Source organism: Catharus ustulatus, chromosome 6 (genome assembly GCF_009819885.2).
Source record: "Catharus ustulatus isolate bCatUst1 chromosome 6, bCatUst1.pri.v2, whole genome shotgun sequence".
Classification (NCBI taxonomy): Eukaryota; Metazoa; Chordata; class Aves; order Passeriformes; family Turdidae; genus Catharus; species Catharus ustulatus.
In genome coordinates, this window is record NC_046226.1 from 1 (window position 1) to 9086 (window position 9086).

The window sequence follows — 9086 nt, forward strand, 5'->3', positions numbered from 1 at the left end:
ATGTACAAGCTCCTGAGACCAAGGTTTGATGGCACCAGAGCCAGGCTGAGGAATGCAGAGATCACAAGATGCTATGGATGAGCCCAGGGTTTCTGAGAGGCCCCTCAAAGGGCTAAGGCAAGAGACAGGCAACACACACAGAACACACAGACTGCACAAGAGACAAGTGACATGACACCCAGAGGAACTGCTCTGCCCTGTGCAAATCAGCATTGAGATCAAATTGAGACTCTTCCCCTTATGGGGCCTGAGGGGCTGCTTCTTGGACATCCCCAGCTCCAAAGCTGCCTCAAAAATCCCTCCTGACAATTCCAGACCCAGCATCCCGCTCCCGTCCCCTCTGTGGGTTGGAGCCCAGCACTTGTCTGTCAGATCCAGGTATGAGAATCCATGCCAGGTGTGCAGTAAAAAAGCTTCACCATCGGGGAAATTCCTGCCATCGCTGGGCTGTTGTCCCTTAGTCAGCTACAATACAGAAAAGCAGACATCAGTGCATGCTCTGAGCAGCAAACAGGGCAAAACCTGATAATTTCACTACTCACCATCTCCCAGGAATGTCCAGTGCCTCACTCACTCACTTCAGCTGCACTCAGAGGCTGAGACTGTCCTGGCAGGGTAGACCTGGCTTAAGAAGAGACAAGGTGATGTGGCATGGCTGAAACTTGACTGGACCCAAACTCCTCCTCCCAAACTCCCAGACTCACCTCAACTGCTTGGCTCTTGCCAAAGCCTACCTGGCTGGCATCTTCAAATAGGAGAAGGTGAAGGCTTCATCAGAGTCCTGTAATACTGCTGGAGGGCTCACAGGAGCAGTGAACTGGGTCTCTGGGCCAGCTGGGCAGAGCCATCTCAGGGTAGTTCAAGGGCACTGCCTAAAACACAAAAAGAACCATGAATGCTGGGAGTTGCACCAGAGACTGAGACCTGAGCAAAAACAACTGATTCAAACCCACCAGAAACTGCTCACCTGGCCTGCTTCGCCTTGACCATAGATATCCTGCTTCATTTCCTAAAAATAAAAGGCAAAGAAAAGTGTTGTAACACAGTCACCATTAACACTTCCCCTGCAAAGGCAAACTGTGACTGACATGCTCAGAGCAAAACCCTTACCTAGGATGGGCCCACAGCCTCAGATTTGATCCATCTGCATCTGAAAGGAAGGTAGGACAGAAGTCAAATGTGCTGCAGAATAACTTTATACCTCCAGATTTCATCTAGGGTCCAACACCACCCCACATTACAAAAAGCAAGTCCCCAGGACTGGTCCTAGCACACCTGTGCCCAGACTACACAGCAGGGCAGAGCAGCTCCGACCCAAATGCATGCAGGCACCCGTGACACAGGACATGACAAACGAGGAGAGGACAAGAGAGGGAAAAAATATCTCAGCAAGAGGAAGGACCAGGAAGACTGAGGGAATGCAAAATGAGATGACTGAGGGAAGTCTTAGAGCAAGCTGACGAGGTGGGAAAAAGATGCTAGCAGAATGATTTCCTTCAAGAAGATGCTGCAGAGATGGATGCCTTGGAATCCTCTTCTTATCTTCTATTCTTCCAAGTTCCAATCTGAGATAAGGGATCCTTCAGGTGCACAGCTCAGAAAAAGACCTTAAAAGAGATCAGACTGGATGCTTTCCAAAAGAGAAGAGATTCAGATGCCTGTCCAAGCTCCTGAGACCAAGGTTTGATGGCACCAGAGCCAGGCTGAGGAATGCAGAGATCACAAGATGCTATGGATGACCTCAGGGTTTCTGACAGGCCCCTCAAAGGGCTAAGGCAAGAGACATGCAATACAACACACACAGAACACACAGACTGCACAAGGGACAAGTGACGTGACACCCAGAGGAACTGCTCTGCCCTGTGCAAATCAGTATTGAGATCAAATTGAGACTCTTCCCCTTATGGGGCCTGAGGGGCTGCTTCTTGGACATCCCCAGCTCCAAAGCTGCCTCAAAAATCCCTCCTGACAATTCCAGACACAGCATGCCACTCCCATCCCCTCTGTGGGTTGGAGCCCAGCACTTATCTGTCAGAGATCCAGGTATGAGAATCCATGCCAGGTGTGCAGTAAAAAAGCTTCACCATCGGGGAAATTCCTGCCATCGCTGAGCTGTTGTCCCTTAGTCACCTACAATAAAGAAAAGCAGACATCAGTGCATGCTCTGAGCAGCAAACAGGCCAAAACCTGATAATTTCACTACTCACCATCTCCCAGGAATGCCCAGGGGCTCACCTCACTCACTCCAGCTGCACTCTGTCTGATGCCATCATCACAAAATCGACCTGAGACAAGATGAAACAGCCTCTACATTGAAATGAGAGGAGAACCCTTATCCCAGCTGATTCCAGAGAGGAAATGGAGGCCCTTGGCGAAGGCTGCGGTTAATATACCGCTGATTGGGATCACCCCTCACTTGCAGGAAAAGGAGGAGCAAATCCCACGAGGTATAAAAGGCCTCAGAATAAACTGTGGCTGTTTGGCTCCTCAGACTTGAATTTGAGATGAGGAAATTCTGCAAGAGAAAGGTGAGTCATTTTTCGATACAAAAAAATTTATAGGAAATCCAAATTCTTCCCTTTTTGCAACAAGCGCGTTCAGAAAAAGGGGCAAAAATTGCATCAGAAATAAAACTTTGTGTTTCAGCAGCATAGCTAGATAACAGAGAGAATTTATTAGGTGATCTAATTAGTCTTTAGTGAATGCAAAAACTTACTATGTGTGTAACTAACTAGGATGGATGAGAATAGGAACGAGAAGAATGGTGTAAGTGTCACAGAGACCTCTCTTCAGGGCTACCTATGTTTTAAAAAAAACAAGAAAAAGAGTAAATTCTCTGTGAAGTAATTCTCACCCACCCAGTTCTATGACATCAGTAGGGAAGAGCTGTTTTGCACTGCAAAGGCAGCCGGGGTTCTAAGTGCTAGCAGCTTGTGTCAGGGACAAATCCTGATCTGTCTGGCGTTGTAGCAGATGGAAGCCGAGTCGCAGGAACGGGGCCCTGGGCGAGAACGTTGGCGCTTTGCCCTCTGAACCAAAACTCCCCCTCCCAGAAGCATAATAGCAGTTTAGAAGAGGTATTTTGCACTGTAAAGGCAGTCAGGACTTTATATGGAGCCCGCTTGAAGCCGCGATAAATCCTGATCCGTTTGAAATTACAGTGGGTAGAGCACAGTCACCAGGACAGGGCCCTAGACGCAAAAGGTGGCCTCTTTCCCTGTGAATGAAAATTCACCCTTCCAGTGTCCTGATATCATTTTGGGGGAGGTATTTGGCACTCCAAAGGCAGTCAGAATTCTAAGTGCTGGCAGGTTGGATCCGGGAGAAATCCCGATCCGTTTGGACTTGTAGCAGGCGGAAGCCCGGTCTAAGGCCCGGGATGCTGGATACAAAAGGTGGCCAAATTTACTCTAAAAGAAAAGTCACCAGCCCAGTTTCCTGACAGTAGTTTAAATGAGGCATTTTGCACTCCAAAAACAGCCAAGGTTCTAAGTGGTGGCACTTTGTGTCTGGGAGAAATCCTGATCTATTTGGAATTTTAGCAGGCAGAACCCCAGACAGTGACAACTAAATGAACGGCATGACCCTTGCCCAGTGTTTGTGATTCACCCACACAAAATCCAGAACAAATGTTGCTTGGGCTTTAAGAACTTGAAATAACTTTAAATTAAAAGAAATCACCTTTTTCTGCTGTTTATTTTTCTTCTTTCAGATGCTGGACTTGCCTCTGTCGATGTGTGCTGAGCTCTCACTGCAGGGACTGCCAGGCCTGAGTGGCTGTGAGTTGGTGTTCTTCTCCCTGGGGAATCAGAAATTATCATTAATTAGACCACAGAAATGCTTTCTGAAACCTCTCCCCTTTCCTGCCCTTTGCTGGTACATCTTCTCTTTCTGCCTTTGAATTTACAGCTGGTCCCTCATGTCATTTCCCTGCCTCACTTCTGTGCACTTCCTAGCTGGTAAAGGCAGGTATTTGCCGAGAAAGGCAGGAAAATCCCTCCCTGCAATGCAGAATGTAAACCCCCTCCCTCCTCATTATATAAATTTGGAATCAGGGACTCCCAGGCCAAGATATGGGGGGAAGGAAAAACAGCTCTTTGCTAATACATTTAACCAAACAAACAGAAACAGCAGCAGCTATAAAAATTACTGACAAAACAAAAACAGTAACTTAGTTTCTGTCTCTTTTTCAGTTGCAGACACCGTCTCTCTCTCTCTGCACATTACTAGCTGAGTGCAGCCCAAGGAGCGAGCTTAGCATGATAATGGGAAGAAATTCCACAGCAGAAAAAGTAGGAGAACCAACCCCACAACCCGGCCATCACCAGAAAACAACGTGAGAATGGCAAAATCAGCACGTTTTCTGCCAGAAAATGAGTAATAATAGTAATCAGAACTTCCAGTGAAATGCAGGAGCATCGCTTTCATATGATAAACACAGGCCCTGCCCATCCTTCCAGCCCTGGTGAAAACAGGAGGGAGAACTACAGGAAAAAACCGGGTCTCTTATTTGGGTGTGTTTCCTCAAGACTCTTCTGCATTGGATGCTCTGTGTGTTCTTTTAAAACATGGATTGCTGCTAAAATGTCCCAAAAGGATCAGCACTCACCCCCACTGGAAGTACAGACATCTTCCTGGTCCGTGTTTGGCCAAACAAACCCCAGGATGTTTTTGCTTTCCTGACAGACTGGGCCAATTTCATTCCCATTTATCAAGGCTACACACCCTGTATGGCTCTGGGGTCAGAGCCTCTCTGGAACAAGAACCTGAGAGAAGATTGGAGGATAGAATCTATGAGCAATCTGAAATCCCAGCTATGCAATGAAGGCCTGCTTCTGGAAGGTTCCTTGTGGGTTTTTGCACTTGGTGCAAACACAACTTGTGCCAGGGTGAGTGACCTCAGCACCTCAGCTTTTCCCCCCAAAATATCCCCTCCTCATTTCCCTGTAGATGAGCTCAGATCCACTCCTCCCCTCCACTGCTCATCCAAGTGTCCATTCTGTTCCACACAGGCCATGGTGACCCCAGGGAGGTCCCTTTGCCTTTCTCCTGCCCCTCTCCAGCCCGAGGCCGCTCCTCTGCTCGCTCTCTCCGGTCTCATCCCGCATGGAGCCTCTCCTCCCTTCCTCACCGGCTGCTGCCAAGGAAGGAGGACGCAGAGAGTCCCGAGTTCAGAGCCCTCCCCGCTACCCCTGGAGAGCCCTGGCTGCGCTCCACAGGGGCCTCGGACTTCCCAGAGAAATTGTCTGCTGGGCTCCCTTGGGTTACCTCAGCAATCCTCTCAAAAACGCCACCTCACTCCCCTTGACATCCCCTCGCATGTTCCTACACAAACACTTCTTGTGTCCCCTCTAAATCACCCCGGGTTTACAGCTAAATGAACGGCATGACCCTTGCCCAGTGCTCGTGATTCAGCCACACAAGATCCAGAGCAAATGTTGGTTGGGCTTTAGGAACTTGAAACAACTTTGAAGTAAAAGAATTTACCTTTTTCTTCTGTTTATTTTTCTTCTTTCAGATGATCGACTTGCCTCTGTCGATGTGTGCTGAGCTCTCACTGCAGGGACTGCCAGGCCTGAGTGGCTGTGAAGTCGTGTTCTTCTCCCTGGGGAATCAGAAATTATCATTAATTACACCACAGAAATGCTTTCTGAAACCTTTCCCCTTTCCTGCCTTGTGCTGGTACATCTGCTCTTTCTGCCTTTGAATTTACAGCTGGTCCCTCCTGTCATTTCCCTGCCTCACTTCCGTGCACTTCCTAGCTGATAAAGGCAGGTATTTGCCGAGAAAGGCAGGAAAATCCCTCCCTGTAATGCAGAATGTAAACCCCCTCCCTCCTCATTATATAAATTTGGAATCAGGGACTCCCAGGCCAAGATATGGGGGGAAGGAGAAACAGCTCTTTGCTAATATATTTAACCAAACAAACAGAAACAGCAGCAGCTATAAAAATTACTGACAAAACAAAAACTGTAACTTAGTTTCAGTCTCTTTTTCAGTCGCAGACACTCTCTCTCTCTCTGCACATTAGGAGCTGAGTGCAGCCCAACGAGCGAGCTTAGCATGATAATGGGAAGAAATTCCACAGCAGAAAAAGTAGGGGAGCCAACCCCACAACCCCCAAAACCAGGGCATCACCAGAAAACAACGTGAGAATGGCAAAATCAGCACGTTTTCTGACAGAAATTGAGTAATAATAGTAATCAGAACTGCTGGAGAAATTTAGGAGCATCGCTTTCATGTGATAAATACAGGCCCTGCCAATCCTTCCAGCCCAGGTGAAAACAGGAGGGAGAACTACAGGAAAAAAGCAGAGTCTCTTATTTGGGTGTGTTTCCTCAAGACTATTCTGCATTGGATGCTCTGTGTGTTCTTTTAAAACATGGATTGCTGCTAAAATGTCCCAAAAGGATCAGCACTCACCCCCACTGGAAGTACAGACATCTTCATGGTCCGTGTTTGGCCAAACAAACCCCAGGATGTTTTTGCTTTCCTGACAGACTGGGCCAATTTCATTCCCATTTATCAAGGCTACAGACCCTGTAAGGCTCTGGGGTCAGAGTTCCCCTCTGGAACAAGAACCTGAGAGAAGATTGGAGGATAGAATCTATGAGCAATCTGAAATCCCAGCTATGCAATGAAGGCCTGTTTCTGGAAGGTTCATTGTGGCTTTTGGGGCACAAGAAAAGCCTTTAGACCATAAAAGCATACGTAAAAACCCCACACCGAGCACTTCAAGATGATGCACTTAATGTTAGAGACACAGAATTGGGCTTTGACATTTCCTGCACCCACACACGTTAAAGGATGAACTGCAGAGTCCTCACTTCTTGCAGTTTTATTTTGGTGGTGTCACTTGCCGTACCAAAATCCACAGCACTCCTTAAAAAATGGAGAGCAACTCCCACCCCTTTGCATTTTCCAGTTTCAGAGTCCTGTTTAGAACAGGTTTTAAAGAAAACAAGCAAGGCTGAGCTCTACTATCAGCCACTGTATCACAGATTTTCATGAGACGTGATGGTTTCCCTAAAAAAATTAACTTGCACGTGTAAAAACCCATGCAGTAGGGGCAGGGTTCTGAGGCCACAGCTCGCAGGTAAAGGATCACAGGAGTGGCACAGAGGGTCCAAAAGTGCCCAGAAGTTCAAGTTCACTGTATTTGGGCGGGAGGATTTCAAACCCCAGCGCTCTCCAAGCCTGGAGCTGACAGAAACCAAAGCAGCTTCTGCTCCTGGCTCATCATCCCCGCTCTTCCCTTCCGTGGCACCGGGCGGGGGCCAGACCCGGGAGGGGACAGCGGGCGCGGCGGGACCGGGAGATTGACGGCGAGATGGACGGGGAGGGGGAGATGGACGGCAAGATGGACGGGTAGTGGGACGGGAAGATGGACCGGGAGATGGAGATGGACGGGGAGCGGAAGATGGACGGGGAGATGGAGATGGACGGCAAGATGGACGGGGAGTGGGACGGGAAGATGGACCGGGAGATGGACGGCGAGTGGGGCTCGGCAGCGATCGGGACAGGGAGGGGGGAGGCGAAATGGACCGGGAGATGGTCGGGGAGATGGACGGCAAACGGGGCGGGCTGGGCATGGCCCCGCTCCCGGTGTCCGAGCCCCGCGCCCGGAGTGGACAGAGCGGCTCGGACGGGTGGTGCCGCTCCCGCCTCCCGGCTCGGCTCGGCTCGGCTCGGCTCGGCTCGGCTCTCAGTCCCCTTAAAATCACAGCTGAAGCAGCATTGCCCCGGTTTAAACACACAATAATGGAAGAGGAGTTACTTCCCTCAATTTAAATTCCGTTCGTCTTCACAGCCCCCGTCTTTTTTCGGGATACAACTGAAAAGTGGACAAGCGCCCACTGCAAAGCCCCGGTCAGCAGCTGCTCCCTCGCTCCCTCCCTCGGCCCCTCCCGTAAGCAATGCTCCACGTCCCATTACTCCCCCGGGTCCCGTGAGTGCTCTCACCGCCGTTCCACGAGGTACCCGCGGAGCGAACCGTAAATTCCTCTCACTCCAGCAGCTCCAGACCAAAGAGACAGCAGCGGAACCCTCCCCGGAACCAGCCCCCAGCAGTGCCCGCCCCTTCCTGCTGGTCACTGCCCACAACTGGGGCTGGTCCGAGTCCCCATGGCCCCATGTGTCGCACCCCGGGTGGTTCAGGGGCAAATCCATCCCCCAGGGGGCCCTGGGCCGTGTCCCCATCGGTCTCTGGAGTGTCCCGCAGCGCTGGAATGACTCCGAGGTTTTTTTGTGTCCTTCTCAAAGGCAGCATCATTCCCAGGAGTCCCGGTCTCCTCCCTGCGCCCCCAGTTTCCTCCCAGTGTGCCTTCCAATGTCCCCGTGTCCCTCCCAATTCTCCCAGTTCTCCCAGTGCAGGCTGCTCCTGAGGAGGACCAACAGAGCATGGCTCAGGGTTGCCCAGGCCTGGGGGCTGCACTCTATCCAAGTGGTTTTGAAAGTGTGGAATTTTCTACAGCTGACCCTTGTTTTCTTGACTTTTTGACACTTGACTGCTCTGTTAGATTTTGTCTTGGTAATATGGAAATAGGTGAGTGCAGAGTGCACTAGAAAAATTGTCTAGGAAATTGTCAGGTGTCTGCATATACATGCACAGACCACCTGAAAACCTTATTAAAAAGGTCCTTTGAAGTGGTATTTCACTGAACTCACTGTATGGCAGCTCTCACGTCATTAAAAAATTGTCTTATTTTAAAAACTGTTAAATACATGAAACTATTTATTAAAGGCAAACTCAGAACACTCTGGACTGATAAACCAGCACACATTTCAGAGCATTTTTGGACTATATCTTTCTTCTTTTGGGTGAACTTAATATGAAGCTACAAAAAGTGTAAAAACTGCTTTCTGACATGTGAAAACTGTGTTTGTGTTTCAAAATGAACTATAGTTGTTTCAGGATCAGCTGCAAAGAGAATAACTTCTACAAGTCCTTCAAATTCAAATAGGGATGTTCAAAAATGAAACAGGAGGGCAAGCTGAGATGTTTTCTTTAGAATTAATTCAGGATCTTCTGCTGAAAAGCTCTCTGATTGGATTTCTGGGCAACCTTCCATCACTGAAGCAAATAA

General features: G+C 49.1%; 1 long non-coding RNA gene across 11 annotated transcripts; it reads right to left on the minus strand.

Moving 5' to 3' along the window:
* Positions 1–6: 6 nt before the first annotated feature.
* LOC116998147 lies at positions 7–8051 on the minus strand. 11 transcript variants are annotated; one of them, XR_004418322.1, is made up of 12 exons: positions 7963–8051; positions 6424–6582; positions 5488–5605; positions 4610–4766; positions 3682–3799; positions 2859–3217; positions 2208–2515; positions 1111–2130; positions 968–1009; positions 735–872; positions 543–621; positions 7–465 (listed from the first exon to the last, which is right to left on the minus strand). It is a non-coding gene; the product is annotated as an uncharacterized LOC116998147 (long non-coding RNA). The 11 variants fall into 11 exon arrangements; XR_004418324.1 differs by having other exon boundaries at positions 2859–3001; positions 7963–8050; XR_004418327.1 differs by lacking the exon at positions 2859–3217 and having other exon boundaries at positions 2208–2307; positions 2417–2515; positions 7963–8049.
* Between the last annotated feature and the right edge of the window lie 1035 nt (positions 8052–9086).